Here is a 20,185-nt window from a genome sequence, read left to right as displayed (position 1 = left end):
GGGGTCCTGCTGCCCGGCAGGACCCCGGCCGGCTCGGGTACGGGCGGGGGCGCTGGGCTCCGGCCCTCCCGTGATGAGGGAAGGGCCGGCAGCTGGGGCCGGGTTGTCAGGCGCCCGCCAGCCCCACGCGGGGAGCGTGTGGAGCCTGGACCCCGCGCGGCCCCTAGGCTCGCCCGGGTGCAGGGAGGAGCGGAGCGTCCCGCGGCCGGGGCTTAGGGGGCCAATGTGCCCCACGCAGCTCCCTGCCCCGCTCCCCGCCCCAGCATCCGCGTTGTTCCCCTGCCTGGCCAGAGCCTTTCCCTAGCGCACCTAGGTACTTACTGCAGGGTGGGGGCAGCCTGCTCCTCCCTCCGCGGCGTGTAGCACCTTACAAGTGCTGCTAGCAGTGAAGACCCACACCTAGAAATAGCCCCAGGGCATTGGGTTAAGGGGTTGCATCAGCTCTCCCCAGGCACACACACACACACACACAAACACAAAAACCACTTGGACCCAGCAACGGGCCTGCGGGAGGTGGGCAACATTTTTCAAAAGCTGGGGGGGGGGCAAGGAATTTTTAAAAAATAAAAATGGAAGGGGATTGTTTATAAAAAAGTTGGAATTTTTCCTCCTTTTTTGACCAGCTCTCCTGCTCCTCCCAGGACCAGCACAAAATGTGGCCCATTCCAGACATCAGATCCACATGGAGCACACTGGAGCTCCCCATGGCAGCTGAAGTCTGGCTGCACACTGCACAGATTGTGTTGTAGGATCAGAGCCTGAGACAGTACCTGCCCTAAGGATAGGAAAGAAATTTACAAAAAGGGTAAGTTAGCTTTTTGTCCATCAGCAGTTGGGGCTGCAGAGTAATGTGCACAAACTTGCAATCCTGAGGAGCAGAAACATTGACAGTGATAGAGTGATGTTTCCCCTATCCAGATGTCCACTTGTTGCTAGCACATAATGCTAGGAAATGTTTAAAGGTGAAATATTAAGGAATTAAAACTTTTTAGTTATAACATATTATGGTCTTGTTTCTGAATCGGTTTTGAATCTTGACTTCTACAGTTAATATTTTCTGAGCCACCATGTAAGATTTTTTTGAAATTTTCCAAGAGGGAAAGAATTTAAGTAAATAAAAATAGAGGAGGACAATGTAGAAATAATTGTTATCATTCGTGGACATTCATCTAGTACCTATAAAGGGGACAGACGAGGCCCTGTCAATCTTGCTCCCAACTCAGAGTGCAGAAGTAGAAATTTCCGCCACGCCCTCTAGAGGCAAAGACTGCAGGGGGACAAGAGAGGCTATTACAAGGCTTTTAGATACTTTCAGTAACTTAGATGTCCTCTCTACCTGTTTCTTACCCAGAATCTATTGTAGTGTTGCCAGCAGGATAGAAAAGCAGCATTAGGTCCGTACTAGTGGACTATGTTAACTGAGGCATCTGGACATAGGGACAGAATGAGGGGATGGTTTGAAAGAAATATTTTTTAAATTGTAGATTAAGATATGTAAGCCTGGTGTTTCACTTAGGTTGCAGAGTATTAGTTTTTGTCTGATCTATGTCAATTGAAAGCTCATCAGCCAGCGACCTTCCTTCTTCATCAGAGCTGGGAGGAGTTCTGGTAGCCATGGTCCCTTGGAATAAGTTACTGATTGTGATTGCAGTATGTAACTTATTATTATGTAACTTATTATTTTGCGAATACAGACTAACACGGCTGTTCCTCTGAAACCTAACTTATTATAGAATCCTTGGCGTGATGGGTCCTTCCCAAGAAGTTAGAAGAGGTTTGGTATTTCAGTAAAAGTTTCTTGCGTGTACTCATTGCTCATTCTGAAACGGTTTTGTGGATTAAAGCTCAAACAAGTAATACTTATTTAAAATACAAGACTATGTATTTAATATGTTTTTCTTTAAAGTTAGGTAGGATCACATTCAAGTTTGAAACTCTCCGATTCCATCACTTTTTGTGTTATCTGAGTACAAATAAATGTTTTTGTTTTTTTAAAGCAAGGAAACAATTGCCCTCTCTTTGGGGAATACCCAGAAGTAGGGATAAGGTGCAGGTGTGTGTGTATGGCTTTTGCACAGATAATTGGGGATGAAGGGAGAGGGTTTTGACCACTGAAAAACAGAACTTGTATTTTTCGTGGTAATATCAATTAATGCATATGAATGATGCAGTGTTGCCAACTCACTTGATATTTGGTCTGTTCCACAGCTCCTGGAGGCAAGTTATTACATGAGAATCTCAGCTTTCATTTTAAAAATATTAAATTTCTAGCCCTCATGAGTGCAGAGAGGAGTCTGAAAACATGAACTGAGGTTGCCCTAAATGGCCAAAAACCAAAAAGCAAAAAAAAGGATACAGAATGTATTGCCTTGAAAAAATCAGAAGATTCAAAAAAATAGCCTCATGATTTGTGGGGCCTGCGTCATGATTTTTGAAGGTTTACCATTGGCAGGTTTTGTGTAACTACCAGTCTTTTGTTTTTCCTTAATCAAATTCAGAGTCAGCATGCAGGAAAGATTGTGTCCTTCTTGTATTTAATTTCTATTTTTAGTTATTTGTTTTCCTTTGATACCAGAGCACATCTGTGTATTCTGGTATACAAAAGCAGAAGTTTTTCTGGTAGGTGTGAATTAAAACCAAAAACCACTGTAGGAGCAAAAATATATTCACATCTGTTACTTTTTTTACAGTAACTGAAATGTTAAGAGGCTAAACAGTAGTGAATGAAAGTTATGCAAATCTTTTTTTAAAGATATGAATCATGAATTTAAACACATCAGCCGTCTGTTTTGTGGTATTTACAGATTATTAATTTTTTAAATTAATTATTACAATACAATGCCCTTTATGGGGTGGATATTTAATGGCAACTTTTTTCAAACTCGTAACTCTAGAGTGCAAACCGGTTCAGTTAAGACAAGGGATTTAACTGCAAAAAGGCATCTTCTGTAACTGTGACCTGCTGCTGAAGGCAGATTGTACACGACACAACACCTAACAAGACAGTTTTAAAGGTTATAACACATGTAACTTAAAAAGCATCACAGAGGATTGGCAGAATACAGACAGAGAACTCAGCCCTGCACTCTACCCAGGGAAAACACGTACTGCTTTTTAGGGAAGGAGTGGGGAGAATTCGACTCCGACTGTCTGAAATGCCAAAGGACAGATACTTGCATTTACACCAGTGCAATTCTAGGCTAAGATATTTAAAAATGGGTGGCAAAAGTTAGGCTTCTAAATCCATATTTAGGCTCCTAAGTAATTGGCTTGATTTTCCAAAGTGCTGACCAGCCAGAGCTCCTACTGATGTCAAAACAGTGAACTAATGATTTTTTAAGTCAAATCACAATGTCAAAAATGCATTTGAGTGAGATTTTTATTGCAATAATCTGCATATTAGGCTGTTATTCTAAAATATCTGTGCACTCATATGCTGGACCAGGACACGAAGTTAGCTATCTGCTTCTATCCATCTGAAGTGACATTGTATTCTTCTTTTCTATTTAATGGTTAAAATATACAGTCAGGCATTATTTGATAGCAAACTACTGCACAAGTACCATAGACCAGGACAGCAGGCGAGTTATTACATTGCACACCCTAATTGTTGCTCACCAGCACTACCTATAATGAAACCTATAACAGATACTAATTTACCTTAGTCTTAATTTTTCCTATCCTCAGGAGTTATGTATGCAATTCTTTGATAAAGGCACTGCTCTAGCCTAGCAAATTTGGAGAAAGGAGAGCAGGTATGTGCACATGTGGTCAGACAATGTAAATTTCACTGCATTCCCACAAAAATCCCCACAGCCTCTCCATTCCTGGATCTGATTCTCCAGTATCACTGGAATAGATACCAGGGTGCATGTGTTTCCAGCAGCCAATGATGGCAACCTTGAAACCTAGTACCTGTTATCACTAACTTAGAATCACAGTTCGTTTCTTTTCTTTTTCTTTAAAAACAAAACAAAAAGGAACGGTAATTTATTTTAAACCAGTTTATTCAGCTACTATTAGAAACAGTCAGAAAAGTGGGTGTTTGAATCCTGATTGAGAGTGTGTTGGTTATAAGTCAATAGGAAGTGCAAAATAGGCTCCTTCTAATGTTTGGATTGATCTGGAGCAAAATCATAATGGCAAGATTGGTGGTGGGTGATTCAAATCCAGTCCCTTGCCTCTGAAATGTAAAAGGGTTTGTTTGGATGTTTGGTCCATCTTTAATTACAAATAAATAATAAATCCCTTAAATAAATAGCAGTTCTCATTCTCAAGCACTGCACAAACATGCCTAACACCATATATAATCCAAACTATTATGTTTCTGTCCATATTATCAGTGGCCATCCAGGCATCATTCCATGTACTGTGGTGAATCATGGAGATCTTTCTGGTTCCTATTTTCATTTCCTGCCACACCTCACTAAGAGTACCAGGCATGGCCTCTCCTGTCAGCTGGTTTCCCATCCCTACTATAGTATTCTACATACCAGCTTGCCTTCCTGAGCCCAGCCCTCTCTGGTCCAGCAACTTTAGACTGTCAAATATATACTAAAGCAAGGCACTTCCAACACTGCTCCCTATGGAGACCCAGTAACCCATTGCTTCTATCCCTGCTTGACAGCCTGTACACTAGCCCTTCCAATCCCATTCCCCAAAACTGGGCCCAGCGGCCCAACACTCTAATCCTGCCCCAAGGATGCATTTGGTTATTCTGCACTTCTATCCCTTCAGGAGATCCAGGATCCCTGTGCTTCCAGTCCTAACTCCAAAATAGCCCCCCCAGTAAACCCACCCCAAACCTGGATATCAGCAGCTGTCTGCTTGTAAATCTACTGCTGTAAAGATCAACTTTGCCTCCTAATCCTACTCCTAAAGCAGGTTCACAGAGCTTCCAACCACATAAAGCTAGATAGGCAACTTAGGCCTTCCAACGCCATATCCGAAAAGCAGGAATCCCCTTCTGTATGTCCAGCCCTGCGTCAAAGCAGGCAGTGTGTTTTCAACCCCTCCTCCACCCCCCACACTAATTGGTCCCCCAGTTACTGTGAGGAGTATTCTGTTACATTTATCCTCAGTGCTGTAGGAGTTAAAATCATGTGGACTTGATCTCTGTAGCACAAAAAACATTCTCAAGCATCCACTTTCAAGATTAATAATTTCTGATATAAAATTAGCAGTAGAAAGTGAGACAGCAACTTTGTGAGCCAGAGGTAAATGAGAGTGTAAAAAAATCAGCCTTGTAGTGTAGGGTTACTGCCTTCCATCTATATTTTTAGTGGTCAGTGTGTGAAAAACAATTGTTTTGCTTGATTTCTAAATCTTGTTCCTCTTATTCTCAGTCTGCTCAGTGTGTTTCTGCTGTTCCATTTATTTTTGGTTCCTATAGCAGATGGTACTGGACTTCTTAATGTAAAATAAGAGAATAATTTATTTATTTCACATCGAGGCTCTATCCTCATATCAGTTTAAACTTCAAACAGCTACTCCAAGTTCTTGCACCAACGTAATACATGGAATAGGGGATCAAATTTTGCCCTCACTGAAATCCCATACAGTCAGTGGGGTTTCACAGGATATCCGTGGTGATAGTATTTAGCCCATAATTTGCTTTATATATTGGTCAGAATAAGAAAACTATGAATATGAATAATTGTCTCCCCTCTATATCTTTGGGACTCAAATACCAGGTCAGAGTCATATTTGGGCGAAAATATGAATCTAATCTGAGAACAGAGGCCCTTAAAAGTACCTTTCTATAGAGGTGTGCAAAGTACACCATTCCAGTGAAACCTCATATCAGGTGAACTTCATCTGGTTTCAGATTTCATTATGAACTCAAAATGCACTGAGGTTTGTTTAAAAGTTTGTCTATCGTTAACTGAACCCATAAAGAAGCAGCAGAATCCCCAAGTGTAATGAATGCCCAGACCAGCATTATTTGTTTGAAATCCAGGTCCAACAACATTTTAAGGTACCTAACTGAGAGCCCATAACAGAAAAGCCTTCAGTACCACACAAAGTTAAGAGCTGGGTAGTGGTGGGTCATTTGGAGAATCTGAACCAAAGGGACCTGTCACTGTTTCATACCCAGTTTGATCACAGCCAGTCATGACATGGGACACTCCAAGTATTACCGGGGTGTCATGTGCTGGAGTTCACTGGATTTTTGCTTCTAGCTGCTGGTAGAAGGAGTCCTTTTCCACAAGTGATGAGTCTTTTTTTGTGTAGGTCACATTGACAGGTAAGTGTCCATGGTGATTTTGTAGCCCAGCATCGAGTAAGCATGGAGAGACGGGGTTCCACGTGGCTAAAGTCTATGCTAGAGGTTGTCTAGCGAGAAATGCCATACCATGAGTTCCGTGTGGACCATCAGAGTGGAGAAATGTAGCTTCTTCCCCAGTAACTTCATTGCTTTGTGGCAGACAGGCCTCTGCGATGCCAGCAATTACAATCTTGTAATGGATGGGCTCTTTGAGAAGAGCTGTCTTGCACCCTTAGTTTTCAGTGTGAACGTGTTCCATACAACGACAGACTTTAAGGTCAGAAGGGACCATCGTGATCATAAACTTGTTACAAAGGTCTAGCTCTTCTGCCCTATGTGGTCCATGAATCCACAGTTGTGGCTTCCCCACCATTGGGAAACTTGGCCCTTGTCTGCTGGGTCCATCACTAGCCTTTTCTCATTATCCTGAGCAGGGCCCTTAATGGGTACTACCAGCTAGGGCCAGTGAGACCCAATGCTTACGTCGGCAGGAATAACAATACACTGACATAGAGCAGCTTACGCTGCCGCTACCTGTGCCAAATCATGATATTGTCTAATATGGCACAAATGCAAATTATTAAGACTAGTTTGCAGCAGAGGTAGGACCAAGACCCAGCACATCCTAGCTCCGAGCCCTGGACTTATTCCTCTAACCAACTCCTGTAGCTTTTTGAGGGGAAGGGCTCCGCTAGCAGTTTTTCTAAAATTCACAAGTTTGTAAATTGTTGAGGAGTAGTAGCTCTCAATTTTTCAAGATTGAAAAAAATACTTTGCTCAATTTTATTAGAAGACTTAGAAGATTTACAAAGTTGTTTCAATCTCACTGAAGTTTCAGACCTGAAAATAGTAAATGTTTTTCGTCAAAAAATGTTGCCTGTGACTATTTCACCCAGCTCTGAGCCTTTGGGACCTCTATCCCTTTTTGCCTTTCTGTGTTTTCTGGGTCAAAGGCCTAGTAGCCTGCCACCATCCACTCACCATTCTGTGAGTCTGTGACAGAGCCCTCCCCTTCCTCAATTCTTCAGTAACACTTTCCTGTAGAACTTCCATGAAGATTAATGAAATATGAGGCCATATCAGTTCTGTCCAGTCACACTAAAGGAGTGCATCTATCTGTCTCTCCCATATATGCATTCCTCCCACCGCTTTGCTCTGAGGGAGGTTAAACCAAAACTGGCTAATCTTCAGCTACAGTTATTTTAGCAGCAGCTGAAAACTGCCTCATGATAGAGCACCAGAGATTTTTTTCATCCCAGTTGTAAAACCTCTTACAATACGCATTTTGTTTTTTCTTTAGGTACTGATACATTACATGTTACCAAACTCAGACCCCGGCTGAAAAAATGTGGTGGTAGCATGTTTGCATTTTGTATTTGACCCTGAAGCCACTTGGAACCAGGGAGATCATATTTGGCCACAACCATTACACTGAATACCAAGTGGGCAATATATGAGCCTATTTCTGTCCCGCATGGTGGAATAGTGAAACCCGAAGACATCCCTGATTGAGATGCTGGTTTCTGTGATTCAAACACATTATTTTGTATTTTCTCTCATAATTGTCTTCCAGGAAGCTTTCAAGACGTTCAGAAATGCAAGGTGGATACAAATCAGGACAAGAATAGAGATTGTTTGGACCCTTGCTAAAGGAATCAGAATCCTTAATGGTAATTTCTCCTCATATCTTCTTATAAATTATCTCCAGAGGATCAAGTTGGATGCCAACAGGGAAAAGGAAGAAGATCCCTTTGAAATTCCCCAAGCAGAAAAAGCCTGGGGAGACTTTATAAAGTTTATGAGATCAGCAGAATTGCAGATGATAGGAGGCCTTCTTGTAGATATCCATGGATAAACGCACCCTGGGCAATGGATAGAACTGGGTTACACCCTTTCAAAAGCATCATTCAATTCAGGGAAGTTTTCTACACCAGGCTCTTCTATTTGCTATCTTGTAAACCAGGTGCACAGTGTTTCTTTTGAGATTTTGCTCAGAGGATCTAGAAGCTTGGGTAAGTTTATTGAAGTGCAGGAGAACAAATGGTACCTTTGTGTTCCTTCTCCAACAAACACCAAGCCAAAACCAGGGGTTATTATAGTGGAGGCTATATCACTAAGACGTTTGGGTCTAGGTATACCAGCACTGTCGATGCCATTCAGATTGAGTATCCCAAGTTTTGTAAAGCTGTAGAAAGGGCTATAATAAATTTCTGGCAAACTAACTGCAGCAGCCAGAGAAATTATAAGCTCCTGGGATGATAAAGGAAACAGGCCTGTGTGTTAGCATAGCTACTTTACAAAGTATAACAATTGGTCTGATACACAGGAATGTGGATTTCCATTTGGCTTTAACATGTTTGGAATTCTTTAGGAATAAAGCAGTGGGGACAGTGAAGGAAAAGATCTAGAATGCAAACAAATGGAGTTCCAGTGATAAAAGGACAGTAATCTGTATTGAAAACCCATGGCTAATATCAACAAAGGAATTAATAAACCAGTGCTTATTAGTAGATCCCATAAAAGAGACTGGTAACCTCAGTGATGCCCAGGCCAAACTGAGTGAGCGTAGCTGTATTTCACCTACCTACCTACCACATCACTACTTTATCTTGCTGAAGACATATCTGTAGATTCTGGTAATTTTGGTACAATTCCTCCAAATGACATGGACCCTCTCTGACACCGATCCATACAACTGTTCTGCAATGAGTGTTAGCAGAATCTTGAGCTCACTGAAGACCCTTGTGGAAGTTCCCACTGGCTTTAAAGAGTACAGGATCAAGCTTTTTCGTACTTGGGTTAAGAATTCAATGCTTACTGTCGTGATTGTGGAGCAGAGAGAGAAGCAATTCTCTCATTTCCAATCTGTAGAGAAAAAGGTCTAGAATACAATGAACTACAATATTCCTGCTAAATAATTATTCTGTCTGCATTGTGCAATGCATAGATAAAATGCTAAAATAGTCTTTATTGAAATGAAGTATCTGTCTCTTATTAAGAGTATTTTAAAACAGTTAGGTCCTTGTGCTGTTTGTCAGACAATGTCTAATTTTAATATGAACTTCATGTAGACTCTCTGGGATGGAGATCATCATTTTATTTTTTATTTGTCCAGTGCCTGGCACAATGGGGTCCTGGTCCATGAGTGGGGCTCTTAGGTGCTATTGTAATAGAAATAACTGCACTTACCCAGCTTAGTCTACTGCTGGTTTTACATTGATCAAAGAAGCAGCTTCTTGAGCCGTACCCAAACTATGCAGTGATCCTGTTAAAGCTAAGCAGCTGTGGGCTGGGGTTAGTACTTGGATGGAAGATCTCCAAAGAAAGTATGTGTGCTGCATGAAATAGCCGGGATGATTCTGTACATAGCATTCTTCCCTCTCAGAGCCTGGACCATCACCGACTGAAGTCAGTGGAAATCATTCCATTAACTTCATTCAGCACTGGATTGAGCCTTTAGTCAGTACTGCATATAGTCAGTATACTGCATATACAGCCTTTAGTCAGTACTGCATTGTTAGAGAAGGGCCACGGTGCCACTGGGAGTATCATCAACAAATGGAACAATGGGGGAGCTGACAGCAATCTGAGTACAAATCAGCATTTAGGAAATGCAGACAATAAGTTAAGCTAAAAAGTCTATGGCCAGTAAGAATAAAAGGGCACTAACAAGAAATTTCTTAAATCAGGAACAAATGAAATCCTTGTAGGGTACAGGTCTGATACTAGATAAAGATAGTAAAATGGTTAATCATAAGACATGTATTCAGTAAATATTTCCATTCTGTAGTTGGAAAGAAGCAGGATGATGTCATATTTTACAACAAAATTCCAAGGATGATAAAATAGTTATTAAACATCGTGAAAGAAATAGGAGTAGATGACTTGCACACAGAAGTATCAAAAGAATTGGCCAAGGAAGTCTCTGAACCATGAATGTGAATTTTTAACACATCTTAGAACATGGGGGAAAGTGTTAGAGGACTAGGAAAATACTAATGTGCCAATAACTTAAAAGTGTAAATAACCCAGGTAACTATAGGCTGGTGAACTGGACATCAGTTCTGGGCAAATATCATGAAAGGGCTGAGATGCGATGCAATTAGTAAATAATTAAGAGATGGTAGCATATTTAATACCAACCAGCAAGGTTTGACGTAGGTCTCAAACAACAGTCACACTGTTTTTTGATGAGTTGGCAAGTTTGGTTGATAAAGGTAACTGCTGACATAAGAGTTCTGTAAGGCATTTGACTTAGTCCTGCATGACATTCTGATCAGAAAACTAACACTATACAAAACCAATGCAGGCCACATTAAATGGATTAAAAACTGATAGATCACAAAAAGTAATTGTAAATTGGAACTTGCCATCCAATGGGAGCGTTCCTAGTGTAGTCCTGCAGGAATCTGTTCTCAGCCCAGTGCTAGTCAATATCTTTATTAATGATCTGAAAGAAGATATTAAAACCTTGCTGGAAAATCTCACAGATGACAGGGACCAGCCTGGATCACTTGGTAAAGTAGGCTTATTTGAATTGTATGAATTTGAGCACAGCCAAATGAAAGGTCATACATCTAGAAACAAAGAATGCGGCTCACACTTCTAAGATGGAGGACTATTCTGGAATGCAGTGACACTGAAGAGGCCTTAGGGTGTCATCATGGTAGACAACCAATTGAACATGAGTGAATGCCATCCACAGATGTGTAAGCAGGGAAATACCAAGCAGGAGTAGGGACATGGTATTACTTCTGCATGTATCATTAGTGAGACTGTTCTATAAAATGATGAAAGGTGTCAAATATAAAGGGAAGGGTAACAACTTTTATGTATACAGTAATATAAAATCCCTCTTGGACAGAGGTACAGAATCCCCTTACCTGTAAGGGGTTAATCAGTTCAATTAACCTAGTTGGCACCTGACCAGAAGGACCAATGGGGAAAGAAGATACTTTCAAATCTGGGGCAGGAGGGGGAAGGCTTTGTTTTTGTGCTCTCTCAGGAGACAAAGAGAGAGACCAAGCAAGTAATCCAGCTCCTACTGAATGATACATCTAAAATTACAGGACTAGTAGGTAATATCAAGGAAATGCATTAGAGTATCTTTTGTTTTAGCTTGTGAATTTTTCTTATGCTTAGAGGGAGGTTTATCTCTGTTTTTTGTAACTTTAAAGTTTTGCCTGGAGGGGAATCCTCTGTATTTTGAATCTGATTACCCTGTAAAATTACCGTCCATCCTGATTTTTCAGAGGTGCTTCTTTTACTTTTTTTTTCCCTTTATAATAAAGTTCTGTTTTTTTTTTTTTTTTTTAAGAATCTGATTGGTTTTAGTGCCCTAAAAACCCAGGGATTTGGTCTGTGCTCACCTGTACCAGTTGGTGAGGATATTATTCTCAAGTATCCCAGGAAAGGGTGTGAAGGGGCTTGGGGGAATATTTTGGGGAACAGGAACTCCAAGTGGTTCTTTTCCTTGAATCTTTGTCTAACTCACTTGGTGGTGGCAGCGAATGCCATGCAAGGACAAGAAGGGATTTGTGTCTTGGGGAAGTTTTAATCTAAGCTGGTAGAAATAAGTTTAGGGGGTCTTTCATGCGGGTTCCCACATCTGGACCCCAGAGTTCAGGGTGGGGAGGGAACCCTGACAAAAGGTCCGGTAAACATACCTTATAATGAGAGGTGTTTTGATCACACTGTACAAGGATCTACATGGCTAAGAGATTTCTGATAGGGGATCCCTCTTTAGCAGGAAAAGGCATAAGAAGCTGAAGCTAGGCAAATTCAGAGTAGAAATGAGGCATACTTTTTTTAACACAGAGTATAATTAACCATTGGAACATAGTGGATTCTCTGTCACCTGAAGTCTATAAACAAGACTGGATGAGTTTCTAAGAGATAGACTATAGCTCAAATAGAAATTACTGGGTTAGGTTATTTGGTCTGGGTCATGCAGAAGGTCAGACTAAAGACCTTAATCTATTAATCTTTTGATCAAGGTATAAAATAAAATGTAGTGTCTTATCCACTTTTGATTAAGTTCCTACAGCATGTTTCTTAAGGAAATGGATGTTTAATCTGGGATCTTGGACCATATTTATTTTTGAGCAGTTCTAATTTTCCTTGTAGTGTCTTTAGATATGGTAAAAGTAGATTTATGGCCCCTATTGTGCCATTATGTTTTAAGCAGAACTCCTCGCTAATTTCAGTGGAGATTACTAAACACAATACAGCCCTTGTTATTTTATAGTGTTGTTAAACAGGTGCTGTATTTCATGCCAAAGGTAGTGAACACTGTGCAGCTCATAAAGCACTTCAGGATGAAAGGTGCTATATTAATGTAAGATATTATTTCTGGTGCCAGAAAAGGGCTGGGCTTGCTTTTTAGATAGAAAAAGAGGATACTACACAAGAAAAAATTTACCATAAAACATTTTAATTTTGCTGTACCACAGAGGAGTAAAGGAGGCTGGAATTTTGATTTTAAAACAGTATCTAGTTTAAATAGTTTTTAACTCTCAACACTATTCATTGGGTTATCAGTTTTAGAGCTTGGCTTCAGGGTACAATCATCTGGAGGACAGGAAAGCTATTTGGTAGGTTTACGCTCATCCTGTAATGGAGGTGGGCAAGACATTTAATTAACACAAAAATCAACTACAGATTGTTAATAGAGTTGCTCTCTAATCTGTCATCTTCAGCTATCACATTGGTTTCAAACAGCCAGCTACATGCAAGGGCATAAACAGTAGTTTTGAGCACCCAAAAATATGCTATGCACTTCACAAAACAAGCCCCATGGAGCTTACAATTTAAAATTGACAGAACAGTGAGGGTCATAAATAGAAAAGATGGGTGTGGTGGGGAAAGGAGGACTTTTACTAAGTCTCCATTAACCTTTCTTTAAACATGCCTAAGATTCTGTAGATATGGCTTGTAATATATACAGTAAAGCAAATAAAGCCATTGGGGTCAAATACTGATCTCAATTACATTGGTGTGAATCTATGGATTTACATAAGTGTAATTAAGGTCAGCATCTGTCCTATAAATCTGACTGTACCGGGGAAGTAAAGGAATTTTAGTCTGTCGATAGGTCTGGTTATCCTGACCAAAGATAATTTTTGGTATTACTGGGTTATTTCAGAGGGGTAGCTGTGGTAGTCTGTATCCACAAAAACAAGGAGGAAACCAGTGGCACCTTAAGGACTAACAGATTTATTTGGGCATAAGATTCTGTGGGTAAAAAAAAAAACCCAAAGAATCTGAAGAAGTGGGCTTTTTTACCCATGAAAGCTTATGCTCAAATAAATCTGTTAGTCTTGAAGGTGTCACCAGACTCCTCGTTGTTTTTGTGGGTTATTTCAGTTATTGGTCAGCAGCCTGGTGGATGAGCCAGGTAGCATTAACAAACAAATCCTTAGGGTTTTCTTTTTTAAGATCTCTAATTAACATATACACAGATTGCTATTTCTGGGTCAGCTGAAAATAATGGCTTGACATTTTCTAGGAATGTAGTCAAAGATTAGTCATAAAGAGGGAGCAAAAGAAAGATCATATGCACCATCATGTCCTGACCACATAAACCCAGAGAGCTTCTGATCAACCCATTTCACATTATCTTAGCCTATTTATCATCTTTCCTCTAGCCTCTTATGTCTGCTGGTGAATCTGGCAGTTGATTCCATGCGCTAAACAGTTTTTCTGCATGAAAAGTTTTTCTGACTTGATTGGCTTGCTCCACAAACTTGTCTGTAATTCATCACTGCCCAAAGTTATACAGTGACCTGAAACATCCTTAAGTTAGGTTTAATAGTAATCGCTGCAGAAAGATCAAGAAGCTAACTTTCCCTTCAAAATCTGCACTTATCTGAAGCTAAAATAGATCTGACCCTAAACTTGTCTTCCTAATCTCAGAAGACCAGATTCAACCATGCAAGTGCAACTCACATGGAGGTTAATGGGAGCAACGCCTTACGCAAGAGCTGAGTTTGGCTCAGACCTCTGGTAACAGAGGTTGTATTTGAACAGGAGCCACTGCTGAAATCTCCTGATTTGAAATGTGTACTGATACTGTTAAAAAGAGAATTTACTTTTTATTGGAAGTGCTGGATTGGCAGCCTGGAATAGCAAAATACCCTCTTTGGCTGTAGAACAGGTACAGCAGTTATATAAGCATCCCATAAAGGGGTGGGACCCATCTCTCAAAAGCGCTTCCCTGGTCAAGCATGTGGTACCTGCAGTTCTCAATTTTTCAGTTTATGGTGCCCCGTCAGCCACTGCTCAGGCAGGTCTTCGGTGACTCAGCCCTCCAGCCAAGTCATGCACAGTCCATATGGAAACAAAACAAACCCCTTCTGGAGTACACTGTCCAGATAGACCTATCTCAAAGCCCTCAGTCATGTCCTGTAGCCCTCCCTGGGCTCAGACCCTTCACAGTCCAACAGGGCCCACCATAGTATCCCTCCATTGGCAACGTCTCTGTAGCCTTCCCTGGGCTCCAGTCCTCAGTGTGCCCAACAGGGCCTATCTCAGTACCCCAGTTGGCCAATTTACATGCAAAGGTGCCTGCTCGGGGGTGGAGGAGCACCCCTCAAGGCTTCCTCCGTGAAGGCTCTTCACCCGCCCTTGAGTCCTCTGACCCAACTCTCCAGCTGGATCAGCCACAGTACAGCCCCCTTCAATGGGTAACAGCTCCACATACAGTCCCTTCCCTAGGCCTGTCTAAACTCCCTTCTCTTAGGGCACAGCCACCTCCCCAATGGCTATTGGGGGGAACCCAGGCTCACCCACTACTCTAGGTCCCAGCCCAGCAACCTTCTAAGTTGTAGCCACATCCCTTTAAACTGCTTTTCCCTGGACCACTTTCCTGTAGCCCATCTTAGTTGAGTCCTGGCAATCAGCTGGAAGCTATTCCCTCACTTCCCTTTTGCCTGACAACAACTAACTGTCTTAGCTCCACCCACCAGCCTCTTGCTCCTTCAGTCCCTGCAAGCAGACTGAACTCACCATGCCCTGGCAGCTCCTTATATACAAGCCTGCTGGGCCCTGATTGGCTGCTTCCCCTACAGCCTCATTCATTGGCTGCTTGGAGGACCTCTCTCCTGCTCCTTTCCTGAGATGGGTGTGGCAAGACTTTAAGGCCTCCAAAGAACTCTACCTCTAACAATGACCCTGCAGCATCAGCCCCCAATTCCTGATTTTCCTATAGGCATGCCCTCCAGCACTAACACTAAAGAGCAGCACTGGGCCTTGCTTTCAGTAGCAGAAGGTGTGCTGCCTAGCTCTTCTGAGATTACCGCTGTCAGGTTGTCAGATGCAGCAGCTAATGGAGGCAGGCTTTGGGGAATGCAGCCACTGGAAGAGGGGCAAAGAAGCCAAAGTAGTAATAAGCAGGGGGACCATATCAGCTCCATATCCCCTGTCAGTAGACGTACATGCTCAGGCTAGTTCCTTATTCCCGGAGTTGATAGGTGGCAGAATATATAAGTAACATTTCAGCCTCCTCTTTAAGGCAGTTCTCTGAAAAATTTTCAAAGATATACTGTATATGAGAGAGTGAGAGACTGACTCGCTCTGGACAAGAATACACAATCAGGATGAAACTATTTGTGATTTGACATGCCACACTGACTGATATGGAGAATCACTGACTGCAAGTACATTTCTTTGTTTAGATTTCATAAAATGCCTAACCCCCTACCTTTGTGGGGAAAAGTAATGTTGGAATCGGTCAGGTTTGGAATATCAGTGAAGGAAGATTGATCTATGCAGAGACAATATTTGACATGTTTAAACTCAGCTGCCAAGGAAGGATATATAACAAAGGAAAGCGTTTAACAGAATTTGACTCATGTAGGTGGAGGCACTCTACCCTGAAAAGCAAATCAAACCGGAGGAAAGCAGTTAGGAGTATAATTCAGTCCAAAAAGGCAATCAGTCTGGACATGTTATATCTTGAATTCTGATGGGATACTACCTTTACTACAGACCAATTGTGATGGTGAAATTTATTCCAGTACTGGAAAAAACTATCTAGGTTCAGATACATTTATATAAGCAACATTATGGAATGAAACCATAGTTTAAGAGTGCAAGTTACAGTTGTGTGATGCATTAGTTTTCTTTATAAAAATGCACCAGGGGCTAGGTTAGGCAGCACCCCACTTAGCATGATGGCTTTTGTGAATTCCATTCTGAGATGCCCATCTAACCTAGCACTGAACTCGGGTTTTGTGACCCCCAGTGATTTTCTAGGCACCCAAGTTCCTTTGTGAATCTAGCCATCAGTGCCTCAGTTCCCCAACCGAAAAATGGGGACAATAGTACTTCTCAACTTCACCAGAGTGTTGTGAGGAGAAATACATTAAATACTCAGATGCTACAATGATAGGGGCCATATAAGTACCTAAGATATACAGGCCAATCTATAAATTCTACTGCATATTAATGAGATAGACTATTCCAAGGGCAAATTAAAGAGAACATATAGATATAGGCAACGTCCCATGTATCATTCCACAAGGCATCTTAAGTATTACAGCAGACCAGTGTTAAATTTGGTGGAAAATTAGGAATTATAGAATTATGTCTGATTGATCACAAAAATCATTCAGTACAGGCGCATTACTGACACTGTATGTCTACTTTGCTTTCTGTGTCTTGGTTGAGACAGTGCAGATGATGGGTTCATCGTCTTCATTTGCTTCTACAAACAGGATAGTAAGCAACCATCATCCCAGATTCTCCTGCAGTCTATGGCTCCCTCCTTTGGCTTTTCTAGTTTGATTCCTTTAGATCTGAAAAAAAATGTGTGTGTTACCTCCCTAACTCAAGTTCCTTGATGAAGCCAGGGTTTGGAAAGCCCAGTGGGATGTTAGCCTGTCCTATCTTTACCAAGCCCCAGCAAGCAAATTAGCAGGTAGATGGGAATAGAACTTGCATTCTTGTACTTCATCCTTAATCTAAAAGGATGATAACAGATGTTATACACTGTGGTTCACTTAGACTCTCCCAGCCTTGAGCACTAGACCTGATCAACAAACACAGAACCAACATTAGTCAGCATCCAACCATGCAAATGGGTGACACACATAAAGACATGCTAGTATGGTACAAGCATTCCCTCATTGCCAGTCTACATGGACAGTCTTATTCCAAAGGTGAACAGCTAATCCAGACCTTATCTCGGTTGGGTTAAGAGTTTCATAGCTCTGAACCATTCTTGTCGTGATCATCTCCGTGTCTATCTTTCTGAGCTCAATTGCTTTCTTGGTAGCACAAGGCATAACAGACACAGTACATTTTAGTCTAGTAACACAATATATAAAATATATGGAAATCAAACTTGCTTTATTGTCAGTGGTGCTGGAACGAGGGGTGCTGTCACACCTCCTGGCTTGAGGTAGTAACAACACTAAATACATTATTTCCATGGTTTCCATAGAATCATAGACTGTCAGGGTTGGAAGGGACCTCACGTGGTCATCTAGTCCAACTCCCTGCTCAAAGCAGGACCAATCCCCAACTAAATCATCCCAGCCAGGGCTTTGTCAAGCCTGACCTTAAAAACCTCTAAGGAAGGAGATTCCACCACCTCCCCAGGTAACCCATTCCAGTGCTTCACCACCCTCCTAGTGAAAAAGTTTTTCCTAATATTCAACCTAAACTTCCCCCACTGCAACTTGAGACCATTACTCTCCTTCAGTCATCTGGTACCACTGAGAACAGTCTAGATCCATCCTCTTTGGAACCCCCTTTCAGGGAGTTCAAAGCAGCTATCAAATCCCCCCTCATTCTTCTCTTCCGCAGACTAAATAATCCCAGTTCCCTCAGCATCCCCTCATAAATCATGTGCTCCAGCCCCCTAATCTTTTTTTTTTTGCCCTCTGCTGGACTCTTTCCAATTTTTCCACATCCTTCTTGTAGTGTGGGGCCCAAAACTGGACACAGTACTCCAGATGAGGCCTCGCCAATGCTGAAGAGAGGGGAAATGATCACATCCCTCAATCTGCTGGCAATGCTCCTACTTATACAGCCCAAAATGCTGTTAGCCTTCTTGGCAACAAGGGCACACTGTTGACTCTCATCCAGTTTCTCATCCACTGTAACTTCTAGGTCCTTTTCTGCATCATCAGTATCCCCACTATAAAAATTGTTCCAGCACCCCTTTATTGTTACTATTTAGGATTAAACTTTCTATGAAACAATGAAAAACCTCCCCCATTGTCCTCTCTTCTCTTCCCCTTCCTCCATTCATTATCTTCCTTGATAACCTTCCTCAAGTTAATCTTTTAAAATAATTGTTTTCCTATCTCCTTACATCTCCCTTCTCTTTCATTCCCTGCACTGTGTTCCCCTCAATTTACTCATCCTTCTCCTTCCCTCAAGACCCACTCTGTTCTTCCCCAACATCATCATAAAGTAGCCAGGTCATCTTTGTACTACAATCCCCACAATCCTGTTGTGGGCATGTCAGTGTCTGCAGAATGGCCAGCTAAGGCCAGCCCCTTAACTATGCACTCCCAAAGTGGAGAACTTCTGAAATACAGGACACTGCATGGGCACACACACTGCAGAAGTTCAAGGTTGCCCCAATTCCTAATGGAGCTTGAAGTAAGCCCAGGTCAATGAATGTGAGAAGGATAGCACTGGTGCACCAGTGCCCAAGAGTGAATCTCATTATTAAGGTCAGGGAGGAGAAAAATGTTTAGAAAGTCGCTAGTGTGTTATGGGCACTATCAGAATACAAATATTAAAATGATAAAGTACCAGTGGTACTGGACACAGTTGGTTACGCCTTAAATTGAATTATTCACACAGCTTAATTATATGACAAATAACTGGATTGTTACCCCCATCATGAATAAAATTCAGTTGTGGCTGCTGTCATGTCTTTCCCCAGTTTTATTTTCTTTTATACTTAACTTATGTACAAGAACCTCAGCATCCACCCTAACTGCAGAAGCATGTTGCAAATTAGCATGCAAACCACCATGACAGTAGCTGATGGACTCCTAGTAATGTTCTGCAGCATAGGATATTTTGGAAAGGAAGTTTTAGTAAGTGCTGCATTTAGATCATATGTTTCCATTAAATCTTTGCTGAGAAGCAGAGGTGCAAGAGATAGATTTATGTCAGTTACTAGATTTGCAAAAGAGAAGAATGAAAGTTAGTGAGATTCTACTGTATTATCTAAATTTTATTCAACTTTTGGTTCTCACCCCTGCATGCCTAACTGGGGGGAAACTGCTGAAGTTAAAGGGAGTTTTCCCTCAGTACGCACCACAGGATTATGGTCTTAAAATAAAAATAAACCAAGTTTTCCCTAAGAGTACATGGTTAAAAAAAGCCTCAGATGATGCATACACACCCATTATCATAATACAACTATATAATAATGCAGAATACTCAGACCCACATGTACTTTAAAAAAATCACATCACCTGTTTGCAAATGACTGATATGAGAACAAACTATTTTTGGTGACTCCATGCAGTGGCAGGGTGCTAGTGTTGCTTACACTAAGAGTGTTTCCCTGATTCATCTGAGACTGGAAAACAGTGGATTTCCAGGATACAGGTGTGATGGGTTGGACCCCCCTTCTGGGATGCCACCTGATGTATTTGGGGTCTCACTGAGCCGGCCTGGTCCAACAGCCTGGGCTCCCTCACCTGGTCCTGCTGTGCATGCGCATCTCTCTTTCCCTCTCTCCCCCCTGCCCTCTCTTCCCCCCCGCCCCGAGTGTAAACCCAAATGATATTGTCTTGCGCTGTAGAGAGGTCTATACAGCATAAGCTCATGAAATTTGCCCCCCTCCCTCACTGTGGAGGAAGATATGCACAGCTTTTTGCACCCCCAGGTATGAAGTGCACAAACTGGGTTTTAGAATAAAAAAAAAGAGTTTATTAACTACAAAAG

The 20,185-nt window shown here is 41.7% G+C and overlaps 1 protein-coding gene and 1 long non-coding RNA gene across 2 annotated transcripts in view; one reads left to right on the top strand and one right to left on the bottom strand.

Annotated features, from left to right (window-relative positions):
• Window positions 1-401, bottom strand: part of EXO1 (exonuclease 1) — a 28,093-nt gene extending 27,692 nt beyond the window's left edge. The window contains exon 1 of the mRNA XM_048843749.2: window positions 322-401. The gene's annotated coding sequence lies outside the window, so the exon portion shown is untranslated. The remainder of the gene's footprint in view (window positions 1-321) is intronic.
• Window positions 1-11,575, top strand: LOC125633852 (uncharacterized). The gene is made up of 3 exons (XR_007355717.2): window positions 1-513; window positions 624-805; window positions 7,842-11,575. It is a non-coding gene; the product is annotated as an uncharacterized LOC125633852 (long non-coding RNA).
• Window positions 11,576-20,185: the final 8,610 nt, after the last annotated feature.

This window comes from Caretta caretta, chromosome 3, assembly GCF_965140235.1.
Source record: "Caretta caretta isolate rCarCar2 chromosome 3, rCarCar1.hap1, whole genome shotgun sequence".
NCBI classification, from domain to species: domain Eukaryota; kingdom Metazoa; phylum Chordata; order Testudines; family Cheloniidae; genus Caretta; species Caretta caretta.
Note: the sequence above shows the minus strand (reverse complement) of the source record. Positions and strands in the feature narration are given on the sequence as shown.